Genomic DNA, 6,000 nt, shown 5'->3' with positions numbered 1-6,000 from the left:
CAAGACGTGAAAACCTTCTTCGTATCCAAAAGCCCCTTTTACTCTGTCTGGCCTTAGTATTTATGATACATAATCGCATCTTCTCCCCCTTTCTCGTATCTCCACGGAAGTAAGTACTGGTATGATCGGAACTAGTATTTAGATATATGTGACCCTCTAGCGGTTTGACTCTGTTGATGGTATACGGAACTTCCTTCCTGCGAAAGGTCGAGTTCGTAAATCAGGCTTGTAGAAAAAGCGAGTACCGGTATTTGATGGTGATGGTGAGGATGACTAACCTCGCTCTTGCAACCATGAATATTTTCTAGATACTACGGGCATATACCTTCTTCCGAAGGGTCCCCGTCCTATCTTTTTCGCCTTCCGCTCTGGAATCGACTATTGGTGGGTTGTAACGTGAACCTATGGATCTCAATGAACAGCTTCGAAACAACAAAAGGATGGGCAAGAAAGACAGCAGGTGTTGAGCCAAAGCCCTAGTTCATACACAATCATAATGTTGGTCAACCATCCGAACCGGGATTCCTGTTATTCATACGAAAGAACAAGAAAAGAAGAAGTATGGGATAAATGGTTTTTGAGTTGGGCATGATGAAAGCGGGTACAATGGCATTACTTAGAAGCTATTATGTCCTGTCTTGGCTTTAGCAATAAGCTTGTGCGACTGATGACTCCCTCCATCCCTGGCATCGCCAAGACTAATGGATAAGGTTTTGTCGCAACTTAATCGAACCGCATGCGGAGCTCGGCTCCTAAGAAAATAATAAGAAATATCTAGTTTTGTTTCATAAGTGGTGAGCCAAAGAATAAGAATACCGCCCCCTGATCTGTATTTCAAAAGCAGATTCAGCGCTGCAAGAAATATAATTATGCATAGATTGACTTGTAAAGAAAGACGAACCGAACAGTGCTAAGCAAAACTCTCTTATTTCTATGCTCGATTCAATCTCTACTCATCTACTTTTAGTTCTACTTTCTGTATACGAAGTCCGAGCTTTTCGAGCTGCTCAGTTCTCGCTATGTCATTTCTTGGTTTTTAGTGCATTCACTCAATTCTCTGTGAAGTCCATGGACATGTTGTGGTTCATTGCAGAGAATAGCCATCACATGGATCAAGCTATAAGGAATCACCCGCGAGCGAGGGCAAGTCTCAATTACAGTAGGAATGGAATACACCAATCATAACTCTGGTCTGGTCCCTAGTTCCCTAAGTAGTTAGTGAAACTTCCAGCTAGACTGACTGGATTTAGAGCTTAATGCTCCTATCTTTGAACTAGAATCTTAGCGCTTATTTCATGAAGATAGCTACTTTAATTGATACAAGAATGCCTACTTTGGACCAATAGGATCTACTCCTACTTGAATGCAAATCCAATCTCTTTCCCAATAAGAATTCCTATCCCTAAATCCAAGCAAGGCATGATTGTTAGTCAGGATAACCAGCTTACGTACCGCATTAAGAAGTACCGACTATGCTTTTTTCCATACTTTTCTTGTAGTACTTCAGTAAAGCTACCCCATTTTAATAAGATAGGGATTCGAGATATCAGCATTTTCACAGGTCCTTGTCAAGCTGCAGCAGAATCAAATTCGAGTATAGCATCATTCAGTTGGAGTTCTGAAATAATCTGGATCCCCTTTGCTATTTTAGCAATCTCTTCTTCTCAGTTTCATCCCTTTCTGAGGTAGAAAACCCATCCATATATGTATGAGTGAGAGATGTCTTCCGTCCCGGAGAACCGTCTTCTCTCCCTCCTTAGGAAAAGGAGATCTAGGTAGAGGAGGTAGAAAATAATAGATACCGTCTATTCTATTAACTAGTCATCAAAAAGCAACCTATATCAAGGTCAAGTTTGATAGGGTGAAGTGGACTATTAGATCCCCGGCTTACCATTAGAAAGAAAGCTTAGCCGTCGACGTCAATGTGTTAAGCACATAGGATATATTTGGCGAAAGTCAGTAAGAAGTAGAGTGAATTCTGAAACTCCAGCATTTAGGCCCGGATAGAATGGGTCCTCAAGCTTAGAATCATTTGGCCTAACCTTTAAGAAAAGTCAGCATCTTTTCATCCGGGTCGTACTAAAGGCAGGTAGACCGAACACACGGCACCTGTCCCAATGACTGGTACACTGACGGTGGCTTATTGGTTCCTTCCTCCCTTCCATCCTCAAGTCTTACTTTCCTTGATGCCTTAGTTTACTTGATGCCCGATTCATTCCTCCCTATATTCAATCTCTCGAGCCATATTCTTTTTCAGGTTTGACATTACTTCCCTTTCCTATCTTTTTACTTTTCTCAAGGACATAAGATTCTTCAAAATCCCTTTCGTAGATCCCTTTGATTCCAGGTTCAGATCCATCTATCTCTTCTCTCCCTTTCTTGGAACCTTACTTCACAAAGTAGGACATGCCCCCGGGGATACTCATCATTATTATGAATAGGTTACTCTATCCAATTCCCCGGAATCATTCACTATCATAGTCAGTCTCACCTTCGCTTAGTTGAGGGATACTAACATCACCATTTGCACTGAGGAATATCTGAGATTTCTCAGGGTTCACGTGCATGCCCCCGCCACGACGTTCGATCACGGAAATAAATCCACTTAGATTTACATGCCTTAAGATGTCCAAAATTTGAGGACGGTCAAGATGATATGAATCATAGCGTATTGAAGCTAGAAGGACATTGGTGTCCCATCTTGTATAAAGAACACCTTCATACCGGCTCAGGACCTCCCTATCGCATTGTTGTCCTTCCATTCTTCTGACCTCCCACTATGTTCCTCAGCTTAAATCATTCTATGATTGTTTACAATTCTGTCATCTATTTTACATGAGGGCTAGAGGGTGGTCTTGGAGCAAGAAAAGTGTTGAGTCCATGCGCATTATGGTACGAGTGAGACTGAGTTGGGCAGGAGCAAGCGGTTGGATTGGCCTGACTCTTCAAGACCAAAGATACTCGGCTTCCTCTTCATCAAGTCACGAAATTCGACCCTTAGTTAGCAGCACCAAAACTAGAGCAGGCCCAAGACAAGCAAGAACAGTCAGTCAGCACCGATCAGGCAGGAAGCAGACAGTAAGCTAAGAATACTGGAAGAAGGTGGTCGCTCAGCCAAAGCCCTAGTTCAACCAGAACAGTAGGGAAAGCGGTAGAGGCCGCTCCGTAGCTTTGGTCGTCGCACTCTAATCCGCTTTAGAAGAAGCAGCTATTCTATTGCTTGGCTATAAAGCCTATAAGTAAGAACTCTGGGGAAGGAATCCGATCTGTAGATGAAGCAGAAGCAGGCAAAAGGCGAGCGCACAGCGAGGAATTTTCCATACTAGATCGACTCAACATTAGGGAATCTACTCTGAGACTCTCTTCTCTTCATGGTTGGCTATAAAAAAAGAGTCTCTTTAGTCCCCAACTCTATGGATTTTACTTTTTGGCTCAACACCCTGCTCTCGATGTTTGCTCGGGACGGGAGGCTATGAAATAGTTGAAAGCAGATGCAACATTAAAGAAAGTCAATCCAGTAGCCTTAAGTCGTACCGAACACTATGTCCTAATAGTAAGGGATTTCTTTCAACCTGGTGGTAAGCCGGTGGTACCCGGAGAAAACGTTGCCCGAAGGAAGGGACTAAACCCATATGTTCAAGTAGTAGCCAAGTAGTACCGAAGGAGTATCTCCGAGTTAAGGAGTACCGAAGGGAAGGAAGAAAAACCAAGTGAAAGAAAGAGATCGCAATGGTCTAAGATATAGTCAGTGAACAATAACTCAGATCTGATGTCGGATCGAAACAAAAATGCAAAAAGACAACACAAACGTAAAAGATCGAACTCTAATTTAGTTACTGAGTGAGATGTTTTGCTACCTACAAAAGGTTGGTTCTTCCCCTACAACCCCTAGCCCTCCAAGGCAGTACTCTTCATCGGCAAATCCGAATGTCTCGATCCGAGTTGAGACCCACCTACAGAAATTGATCCATCAACGGCTTTTTCTATAGTGGCAGGAAGTCTCCAACTCTTCGATATGCGCTAGCTAGGTAATCCCTTTACTTAATCTGATATGGGATCTCTTGCTACCAGAAAGGAACTGAACTGGCTTGCCCAGAAAGAATGGATTGCGACCCTTGGAGAGCTAATGGTACTGGACTGATAGCGCACTGATTGAACCGACCCCGGACGTACCACTGGGAACCTGTGGCTGGAGAGAATCTCTCGCGATGGAGAAATGTCAAATGGGAAGCTCTATGGAGGCACACATCGTGTCGTTCGTCATCGAAATGGGACTGACTCGCTTAGGAATAGGCACAGGATTGAGGAACTTTCTAGCGTAACACACCCGTAATCGGGCAATCTGACTAGCTGGTCAAAACCCTTTCCGCAGTGTTTAAGTGGTGCTGGAAGGAATCAAGAGGGGAGGAGGAAAGCTGTACCAGGTGGAAGGAGAAGAGCTGATTGCTACTAAATCAGAACAAGCTTAGTTCTGCATGATGGCTCAATGGTGCATTGTCAACTCAGTAAACCTAACATCTCTGATCTCTGATCCAATTTCGACCCTACTAAACTCTTAACAGTAGGTGTTTCAAGAACCTAAGTCCTTACAAAAAAAAAGAATCCATGATCACTATAGACCCCCGAAGGTACTGAGCCCAAACATCTGAAGCCATACGGATACTCACATCTGCAAAAGGCTGAGATTGAGAATTGAGGAATTGCTGAAGAATTCACTGATACAATCCTCTACTAGCCCCTTTGCTTCACCTATGCTGTTAGTGAAGAAGAAGGATGGGACATGGAGGATGTGCATTGAAACCAGGCAGCTGTATGCCAGTACAGTAAAGAAGAAATACCCAATTCCGGCACATAGATGCCCTATTGGATGAGTGGTGCTAAATATTACAGCAAGATTGACTTAAGATCTGGCTATCATCAGATCAGGATGAGGGAGGAAGACAAGCCCAAAACTTCATTCAGAACCCTGTAACTAAGAATTCAATGTGATGCGGGCTTACAAATGCTCCTGCAACGTTTCAAGCACTCATGAATGATGTGTTCAAGCCCAGAAGATTTGTGTTGGTTTTATGATATACTTCTTGACAGTAAAACACTGAAGGAGCATCAACAGCACTTGCAGCTAACACTTTTTCTGCGGAAACAACTACATGCTAAGATGAGCAAGTGTGAGTTTTGACTTTCAAAGGCGGAATATTAGGGGTAAAATGGAAAATAAGGTGGCAGATGCATTTAATAGGAGAAAGGCCGGAACATCTGTCCAGCTGGTCCAAGGTGTGCAAACCGCTTTGTGAAGGCCGACTAAGAATGAGGGACCTAGTAGTGTATTTCGAAGCCTTCTAGGCAAAGCTGCTTTGGCGTGCACTGAAAGGGCGTCTTCCTTTCCTATATTATACCAGAGGTGAGTGCATAATCTGGTGTAGAACGGAGGGGATATCCTAAGTTGATGTGCACAAGTGCTTCCTCTGATTGAAGTCGATTGCCTCAACCAATTTCTTAGTACATCAACACAAGAAGTGGCGAATTGGGGATGGTACTACCTCAGTGAAACTGTGGGAAGATGGGTAGGTGGGGCCTCTCAACTAAGACATCGCGGTTGGCGAGTGGGGACTCTACTGAATTCTAGCATGGGTGTGGTAGATTACTGACGTGAAGCCGGACCTCTATGAGTGCTCTACATGGCCGGATAAAAGCTATTCTAAAAACTAGATCCATTGGAGTGGGAAGTACCCAAGATGTAGAAGAGGACTCAAGCAGGTTTGGTCCTCTTTCTCTGATGTGTTCTTAGAACCCACTACCCTCCCTCCTAAAAGACCATGTGACCATCGGATTCACCTCACGATAGTCAACCAGTGAATAAAAGGCCTTATAGGTATTCACACCACCGGATGAAATTGAAGCCATAATCAAGGAGTTACTCTAGAATGGTACTCTACAACCTAGTTCATGCCTCACCGGCTCTTCTTTACAAGAAGAAAGAAGGTTTGTGGCGCCTATGGA

The sequence above is a fragment of the Triticum dicoccoides genome, chromosome 4B, assembly GCF_002162155.2.
Source record: "Triticum dicoccoides isolate Atlit2015 ecotype Zavitan chromosome 4B, WEW_v2.0, whole genome shotgun sequence".
Lineage (NCBI taxonomy): Eukaryota > Viridiplantae > Streptophyta > Magnoliopsida > Poales > Poaceae > Triticum > Triticum dicoccoides.
Note: the sequence above shows the minus strand (reverse complement) of the source record.